Source organism: Arachis hypogaea, chromosome 15 (assembly GCF_003086295.3).
Source record: "Arachis hypogaea cultivar Tifrunner chromosome 15, arahy.Tifrunner.gnm2.J5K5, whole genome shotgun sequence".
Lineage (NCBI taxonomy): Eukaryota > Viridiplantae > Streptophyta > Magnoliopsida > Fabales > Fabaceae > Arachis > Arachis hypogaea.
In genome coordinates, this window is record NC_092050.1 from 61737941 (window position 1) to 61748028 (window position 10088).

Here is a 10088-nt window from a genome sequence, read left to right on the forward strand (position 1 = left end):
CATGGTCGAAAATAATAACAATGCAAGGAAGATGCTTGGTGACTTTACTGCACCTAATTCCAATTTACATGGAAGAAGCATCTCCATCCCTACCATTGGAGCAAACAATTTTGAGCTGAAACCTCAACTAGTTTCTCTGATGCAACAGAATTGCAAGTTTTATGGACTTCCATCCGAAGATCCCTTTCAGTTCTTAACTGAATTCTTGCAGATCTGTGATACTGTTAAGACCAATGGGGTTGATCCTGAGGTCTACAGGCTCATGCTTTTCCCGTTTGCTGTAAGAGACAAAGCTAGAATATGGTTGGACTCTCAATCTAAAGATAGCCTGAACTCTTGGGATAAACTGGTCACGGCTTTCTTAGCCAAGTTCTTTCCTCCTCAAAAGCTTAGCAAGCTTAGAGTGGATATTCAGACCTTCAGACAAAAGAAAGGTGAATTCCTCTATGAAGCTTGGGAGAGATACAAGGAACTGACTAGAAAGTGTCCTTCTGACATGCTTTCAGAATGGACCATCCTGGACATATTCTATGATGGTCTGTCTGAATTATCTAAAATGTCATTGGACCATTCTGCAGGTGGATCCATTCACCTAAAGAAAACGCCTGCAGAAGCTCAAGAACTCATTAACATGGTTGCAAATAACCAGTTCATGTACACTTCTGAAAGGAATCCTGTGAGTAATGGGACGCCTCAGAGGATGAGAGTTCTTGAAATTGATACTCTGAATGCCATATTGGCTCAGAATAAAATATTGACTCAGCAAGTCAATATGATCTCTCAGAGTCTGAATGGATTGAAGGAATCATCCAACAGTACTAAAGAGGCCTCTTCTGAAGAAGAAGCTTATGATCCTGAGAACCCTGCAATAGCAGAGGTGAATTACATGGGTGAACCCTATGGAAACACCTATAATCCCTCATGGATAAATCATCCAAATTTCTCATGGAAGAATCAACAAAAGCCTCAACAAGGCTTTAATAATGGTAGAAGAAACAGGTTTAGTAATAGCAAGCCTTTTCCATCATCCATTCAGCAACAGACAGAGAATTCTGAGCAGAATCTATCTAGCTTAGCAAATATAGTCTCTGATCTATCTAAGGCCACTGTGAGTTTCATGAATGAAACAAGGTCCTCCATTAGAAATTTGGAGGCACAAGTGGGCCAGCTGAGTAAAAGAGTCACTGAAACTCCTCCTAGTACTCTCCCAAGCAATATAGAAGAGAATCCAAAGAGAGAGTGCAAGGCCATTGATTTGACCATCATGGACGAACCTACAAGGGAAGAGGAGGACGTGAATCCTAGGGAGGAAAACCTCCTGGGATGTCCAGTGACCAATAAGGAGTATCCCTTTGAGGAACCAAAGGAATCTGAGGCTCATCTAGAGACCATAGAGATTCCATTGAACCTCCTTCTGCCCTTCATGAGCTCTGATGAGTATTCTTCCTCTGAAGAGGATGAAGACATTACTGAAGAGCAAGTTGCTAAATACCTTAGTGCAATCATGAAGCTGAATGCCAAACTATTTGGTAATGAGACTTGGGAAGATAAACCTCCCTTGCTCACCAATAAACTCAATGCATTGGATAGGCAGAAATTACCTCAAAAGAAATAGGATCCTGGCAAATTCTTAATACCCTGTACCATAGGCACCATGACCTTTGAGAAGGCTCTGTGTGACCTGGGGTCAGGAATAAACTTAATGCCACTCTCTGTAATGGAGAAACTTGGGATCTTTGAGGTGCAAGCTGCCAGAATCTCATTAGAGATGGCAGACAACTCAAGAAAACAGGCTTATGGACAAGTAGAGGATGTGTTAGTAAAGGTTGAAGGCCTTTACATCCCTACTGATTTCATAATCCTAGACACTGGGAAGGATGATGATGAATCCATCATCCTTGGAAGACCCTTCCTAGCCACATCAAGAGCTGTGATTGATGTGGACAGAGGAGAGTTGGTCCTCCAACTGAATGAGGACAACCTTGTGTTTAAAACTCAAGGATCTCCTTCTATAACCATGGAGAGGAAGCATGAAAAGCTTCTCTCACTGCAAAGTCAACCAAAGCCCCCACAGTCAAACTCTAAGTTTGGTGTTGGGAGGCCACAACCAAACTCTAAGTTTGGTGTTGAACCCCCACATTCAAACTCTAAGTTTGGTGTTGGGAGGTTCCAACCTTTCTCTGATTACCTGTGAAGCTCCATGAGAGCTCACTGTCAAGCTATTGACATTAAAGAAGCGCCTGTTGGGAGGCAACCCAATGTTATTTAATCATATCTATTTTATTTTCTTTTTGCTATTTTGTGTTTTATTAGGTTGATGATCATGTGAAGTCACAAAAACTACTGAAAAATTAAAAACAAAATGAAAAATAACATTGAAAATAGCACACCCTAGAGGAGAGCAGTCTGGCATTTAAACGCCAGAAACAAGCATCTGTCTGGCGTTTAACACCAGAAACAGGCACCAAGCTGGTGTTCAACGCCAGAAACAAGCATCTGCCTGGCGTTAAACGCCAGAAATAGGCTACATTTGGGCGTTTAACGCCAGAAACAAGCAGTAATCTGGCGTTAAACGCCAGGATTGCACAACAAGGGCGTTTTAAACGCCTAATTGGAGCAGGGATGTTAAGTCCTTGACCCCACTTGATCTGTGGACCCCACAGGATCCCCACATTTTCTTCTCTCCTCTTCACACATTTTCATAACTCTCTTCCCCAAATACCCTTCACCAATCACCTCAATCACTCTTTCCCATCACCTCTTCACCACTCACATCCATCCTCTCTTCCCTATAAACCCCACCTACCTCCAAAATTCAAACTCTTTTCCCTCCTAACCCCAACCCTAATGGCCGAACCCTAAATCCCATCCCACCCATATATAAACCCCTCTTTCCTTCTTCATTCTCACACAACACAACCCTCTCTTCTTACCCTTGTCCGAATACACCTTCTCCCTCCTTCTCCTCCATTCTTTTTCTTCTTATCCTTCTTTCTTTCTTCTTTTGCTCGGGGACGAGCAAACATTTTAAGTTTGGTATGGTAAAAGCATAGCTTTTTGTTTTTCTATAACCATTTATGGCACCTAAGGTCAGAAAAACCTCTAGAAAGAGGAAAGAGAAGGCAATTGCTTCCACCTCTGAGTCATGGGAGATGGAGAGATTCATCTCAAAGGTCCATCAAGACCACTTCTATGAAGTTGTGGCCAAGAAGAAAGTGATCCCTGAGGTTCCTTTCAAGATCAAAAAGAATGAGTATCCGGAGATCTGACTTGAGATCCAAAGAAGAGGTTGGGAAGCTCTCACCAACCCCATTCAACAAGTCAGGATCCTAATGGTTCAAGAGTTCTATGCAAACGCATGGATCACTAGGAACCATGATCAAAGTGTGAACCCGAATCCAAAGCATTGGCTCACCATGGTTCGGGGGAAATACTTAGATTTCAGTCCGGAAAATGTAAGGCTAGTGTTCAACTTGTCAATGATGGAAGAGAACGCACGCCCCTATACAAGAAGGGTCAACTTTGATCAAAGGTTGGACCAAGTCCTCATAGACATACGTGAGGAAGGAGCTCAATGGAAAATTGACTTAAGAGGCAAGCCAATTCAATTAAGAAGGCATGACCTCAAACCAGTGGCTAGGGGATGGCTAGAGTTCATTCAACGCTCAATCATTCCTACTAGTAACCGGTCTGAAGTTACTATAGACCGGGCCATCATGATCCATAGTATCATGATTGGAGAGGAGGTGGAAGTTCATGAGATTATACCTCAAGAACTTTACAAGGTGGCTGACAAGTCTTCCACTTGGGCAAGGTTAGCCTTTCCTCACCTCATATGCCACCTCTGCAATTCGGCTGGAATTGACATAGAGGGAGACATCCTCGTTGAAGAGGACAAGCCCATCACTAAGAAAAGGATAGAGCAAACAAGAGATCATGGACCTCATCATGAGCATGAGTAAATTCCCCACCATGAAATCCCTGAGATACCTCAAGGGATGCACTTTCCTCTACAAAACTATTGGGAGCAAATCAAAACCTCCCTAGGAGAATTAAGTTCAAATATGGGACAACTAAGGGTGGAGCACCAAGAGCATTCCATCATCCTCCATGAAATTAGAGAAGATCAAAGAGCTATGAGGGAGGAGCAACAAAGACAAGGAAGAGACATAGAGGAGCTCAAAAGCATCATTGGTTCTTCAAGAAGAGGAAGACGCCACCCTCATTAAGGTGGACTCATTCCTTAATCTCCTTGTCTATTTATTTTACTGTTTTTCGATTTTTGAGCTTTATGTATTATTTATGTTTGTGTCTTTACTATATGATCACTAGTGTCTAAGTGTCTATGTCTTAAAGCTATGAATGTCCTATGACTCCATCACCTCTCTTAAATGAAAACTGTTTTAAAAACAACAGAACAAGAAGTACAGGGTTTCGAATCATCCTTGAAACTAGTTTAATTATTTTGATGTGGTGACAATACTTTTTGTTTTCTGAATGAATGCTTGAACAGTGCATATGTCTTTTGAAGTTGATGTTTATGAATGTTAAATATGTAGATTCTTGAAAGAATGATGAAAAGGAGAAATGTTATTTGATAATCTGAAAAATCATAAAAATGATTCTTGAAGCAAGAAAAAGCAGTGAATACAAAAGCTTGCAGAAAAGAAAAAAAAATGGCGAAAAAAAAAAAAGAAAAAGCAAGCAGAAAAAGCCAAAAGCTCTTTAAACCAAAAGGCAAGAGCAAAAAGCCAATAGCCCTTAAAACTAAAAGGCAAGGGTAATAAAAAGGATCCAAGGCTTTGAGCATCAGTGGATAGGAGGGCCTAAAGGAATAAAATCCTTGCCTAAATGGCTAAATCAAGCTGTCCCTAACCATGTGCTTGTGGCGTGAAGGTGTCAAGTGAAAACTTGAGACTGAGCGGTTAAAGTCAAGGTCCAAAGCAAAAAAAAGAGTGTGCTTAAGAACCCTGGACACCTCTAATTGGGGACTTTAGCAAAGCTGAGTCACAATCTGAAAAGGTTCACCCAATTATGTGTCTATGGCATTTATGTATCTGGTGGTAATACTGGAAAACAAAGTGCTTAGGGCCACTGCCAAGACTCATAAAGTAGCTGTGTTCAAGAATCAACATATTGAATTAGGAGAATCAATAACACTATCTGAACTCTGAGTTCTTATAGATGCCAATCATTCTGAACTTCAATGGATAAAGTGAGATGCCAAAACTATTCAAGAGGCAAAAAGCTACAAGTCCCGCTCATCTGATTGGAGCTAAGTTTCATTGATATTTTGGAATTTATAGTATATTCTCTTTTTTTTATCCTATTTAATTTTCAGTTTCTTGGGGACAAGCAACAATTTAAGTTTGGTGTTGTGATGAGCGGATAATTTATACGCTTTTTGGCATTGTTTTTACATAGTTTTCAGTATAATTCAGTTAGTTTTTAGCATATTTTTATTAGTTTTTAAATAAAAATCACATTTCTAGACTTTACTATGAGTTTGTGTGTTTTTCTGTGATTTTAGATACTTTCTGGCTGAAATTGAAGGACTTGAGCAAAAATCAGATTCAGAGGTTGAAGAAGGACTGCAGATGCTGCTGGATTCTGACCTCCCTTCACTCAAAGTGGATTTTCTGGAGCTACAGAACTACAAATGGTGCTCTCTCAATTGCGTTGGAAAGTAGACATCTAGGGCTTTCCAGCAATATATAATAGTCCATACTTTGCCCTAGTTTAGATGATGCAAACTGGCGTTCAACGCCAGTTCCATGCTGCATTCTGGAGTTAAACGCCAGAAACAGGTTGCAAAGTGGAGTTAAACGCCAGAAATAGGCTACAAATTGGTGTTCAACTCCAAGAGAAGCCTCTACACGTGTAAATCTCAATGCACTGCCCAAGCACACACCAAGTGGGCCCCAGAAGTGGATTTCTGCATCATTTACTCATTTTTGTAAACCCTAGTAACTAATTTAGCATAAATAGGACTTTTTACTATTGTATTTACATCTTTTGGAACATCTTCGGATCATTTTAGTCTTGGTTACTTCGGTTCCCCTCTGGGGCCGAGACCAATGAACTCCATTATCACTTATGTATTTTCAACGGTAGAGTTTCTACACACCATAGATTAAGGTGTGGAGCTCTGCTGTTCCTCATGAATTAATACAAAGTACTATTGTTTTTCTATTCAATTCAAGCTTATTCCGATTCTAAGATATTCATTCGCACCTCAATATGAATGTGATGATCGTGACAGTCATCATCATTCCCAACCTATGAACGCGTGCCTGACAACCACTTCCGTTCTACCTTAGATTGAATGAGTATCTCTGGGATTCCTTAATCAGAATCTTTGTGGTATAAGTTAGAATCCATGGACGGTCATTCTTGAGATCCGGAAAGTCTAAACCTTGTCTGTGGTGTTCTAAGTAGGATCTGGGAAGGGATGGCTGCGACGAGCTTCAAACTCGCGAGTGCTGGGCGTAGTGACAGACGCAAAAGGATCAATGGTCCTATTCCAGTATGATCGAGAACCGACAGATGATTAGCCATGCAGTGACAGCGCATTGGACCATTTTCACTGAGAGGACAGGATGTAGCCATTGACAATGGTGATGCCTAACATACAGCTTGCCATAGAAAGGAGTATGAATGATTGGATGAAGATAATAGGAAAGCAGATGTTCAGGAGGAACGAACGCATCTCTATACACTTATCTGAAATTCTCACTAATGAATTACATAATTATCACTATCTTTATTTTATATTTTATTTATCTTTTAATTATTAAATCTCTATAATCAATTGAATCCGCCTGACTGAGATTTACAAGGTGACCATAGCTTGCTTCAAGCCGACAATCTCTGTGGGATCGACCCTTACTCACGTAAGGTTTATTACTTGGATGACCCAGTGCACTTGCTGGTTAGTTGTGCGAAGTTGTGACAAAGAACTAAGATTATGAACATGCGTATTAATTTTTTAGCGCCGTTACCAAGGAATGGAACTGTCACGATTTCTGCGCACCAGCACGCCAACACAAGAAGTCCACTATGGCGTGGCACGCCAAGGTTGTTAGAGGGATGAGCGTGCCACTTGAAGGATTGGGCGTGGCACGCCAAGCTTGAAATGAAGGGCACGTGACACGCCAAAAAAGCGCTAGCCACACGCCAGCTGAGAAGTCATGCTTATTGAGTATTTTATTTTCCCTCAAAAATGTAATTTTCCTTTTTCACTTTTGTAATTCTTTTATTTTACTAGGAGTAGTATAAATACCCCCAAGGAGTTCTGAAGAAGGGGGGTTAAGCACTCAGTTTTAGATCCACTTTTACACATCACTTTTGAGTACTTTTTAATCTATGAGTAGCTAACTTCCCTCTCATTGAGAGAGGGAGCTCTGTTGTACTTGATGGATTGATAATAGTAAAATTCTTCTTCTCTTCATCTTCTCTTTGATTTGCTAGAAGGAATTTCGTTCTTAATGCTTAGCATTCAATTATCTTGGGAAAGAGATTGAATGCAATTGGGTTTCATGGGAACCTTGGGAAAGGAAACATGAAACCATGCTTGAAATCCCTTCTCACACTTGAGTAGAATCTGGGTTTTGGTGTTTGGATATGTGACATATAATCCTCCCTCTTCTTGGATCTACAATGGTGTGTGGTATAATCAGGGACCAAGCATATCTCTCTTCATGAGCAATTAGACCAAGGAATTGGCTATTGATCAAGATCTGAAAGATTGAGTCACCAAGGGATTGGGGCTCAATAAATCATGATTGCCAAGAGGTCAATCAGTTGCATAATTGAAGAGAATATAAGCTAGATTTAATCCAAAGAGACAACATCTCCCAATCTCAATGAATTTCCCCATTCTTATCTATCCATTTCTTTACAGCTTATTTTTACATTCAACAATTCCCCATTCCCATTTACATTCAAGTCATTTATGATTCTGCACTTTATATTCTGCCATTTATATTCCTGCACTTTATTGCTTTTCTTTATATTCTAGTCATTTACATTTATGTCATTTACAATTCTGCACAATCCTATTGATCCACTTGACGAATTCATCAATTGATTAAAACTGCTCGAATTTGCCAATCTCTGTGGATACGATCCCACTCCACTGTGGGTTATTACTTGACGATAATTTTGGTGCACTTGCCAAAAGAACTAATTCACCAATTTTGAATGGGGTGTGAATTAGGCTCATCACATAGCTCTCCTTATGCTTCAATGCCATATCTTTAGACAACTTGGCAGAAACCGCCAAGGCAATAGCTCGAGTCTTCTCACCCTCTAACTCTTTCTCCAATTTGGCCACTTTCACCTTGAACTCCTCCTTCAAACCCTTCATCCGGTCGAACTCCAACTTGGCCTACTCCATAAAGGCCTTTGTTGCATGAATAGGAAGATCCTGGGCAGTCCGATATAAAGCTACCCCCATATGTGCCATCTTGATACTGCTCCAAGTAATAAAATTCAAATGACGAAGAAGATAAACATCGTCAGTAGGAATGGCACCATAGGGACCAATTTGCTGATCAACAAACTTGACAGCATCGAAATCGGGAGCATCCAGGTTGAAAGGCTCAGCTGTCCTCTGTCTTTTTGGAGGAGGAGTGCCAGTAGGAGAAGAGGTAGTAGCAGAAGTCTGGGGAGGATTGACCAAATGAACCCGAGGGGTAGGAATCATCCTCCTCGGTCCAGGAAAGCTTGGTACTGGTTGTTTTGGCAGAACATGAGAGGATCCTTCCCCAGCCGCCTTGGCCGAGATGTTCTGGGCAGCTGTAGCCTTCCTCGCCTTTTTAAAGGCTTTCATGGAATCATTATTCTTGGCCATCTCTGAAAAAACAAAATCAACCAAAGGAGCAAAGTTACGAACTAGAAAGAAAGGAAGCAAAGTAAAACAGAACAAAAACAAGTCGGCCAATACCCAACGCTGTTCGGACTAGGGATGGGGCCCCCAGAAATCTCTTGGTATCGAGATGGGGAAGTTCCCCCCAAATATCTTCCAAAACATTCACAAAAGCCTGCTCGACCTCGTCAAGCATCTCCCATGAGTATCGAGACACCACAACGTTCTTTTGCCAACATAAGGGGAAGGCAGGCTCATTATTCGATTCCAAGAAAAATGGTCGAGCTCCCTCAACAGCTCAGACCTTAAAAAATTAATTCTTAAAGTCCTCATCATACATAGCAAATACTTTATGTCCCTGGGCAGATCAAAAGGAAATCCAAGAAGCTTTCTTTTTGGAGGAAATCCCAGGTTTGGCAAAACAAAGAGATAAAGAAAGAGGGTCTGAGAAGGTTTGACGTCCAACTCTTTGCAAAGCAACTGAAAGATTTTTATAAAACCCCAAGAGTTCGGATGGAGCTGGGATGGAGCAACGTTACACGACCACAACAAGTTGGTTTCAAAGGAAGTAAAAGGGAAAGTAATGTTCAGCTGGCTGAAAAAATAGTCATAGACATAAAAGAAGGGACGCTCCCCCCGGACCAAGGTCGGGAAACAAACCCTCTCATCAGGATCAAGCACTACAAGCTCATAATCTTTCTCCTGGGCTCGACTACTACAAATCCTATGATGTTTTCTCATCTCTACACAGTACTCAGGAACCTTGGAAGACGTCTCAACAATATTTTTGCGAGAAGACATGGCCAACTAGTCCTACAGCAAGAAAAAGAAAATGGATTACTAACCAAAACAGCTTGGGCAAAATCAAAACAGCTCGAACAAACATGACTCAGAACAATACAAATAGTAAAAGAAAAACTCCAAGACACACACCAAGGTCCAGGGGCATCCTTTGGAGGCAGTGACACAGAGTAAAGACTCAGAAAAATCTACAAAGGCTAAACATCCCAACAAAGACTCTAAGCAAACGCTTCAAGAAAAAAGACTCAAAACAAAGCAAGTTATCAGAAAACCATCGTCTTCTACAAATCTATCAGCAAAGAAAACTATCAACAGGGAAAAAATCAAGGGGCAATCATCTCAGAAGCAAACAGGTGCAGTTTATAAAACTCAAACATCAAAGTACAACCAGAAGCAGTAACAACATGTGAAGCCCTAA

At 40.9% G+C, this 10088-nt stretch overlaps 1 non-coding gene across 1 annotated transcript; it reads right to left on the reverse strand.

Moving 5' to 3' along the window:
- Nucleotides 1-394: 394 nt before the first annotated feature.
- On the reverse strand, nt 395-502 carry LOC112753861 (small nucleolar RNA R71). The gene has a single exon (XR_003178224.1). It is a non-coding gene; the product is annotated as a small nucleolar RNA R71 (small nucleolar RNA).
- Nucleotides 503-10088: the final 9586 nt, after the last annotated feature.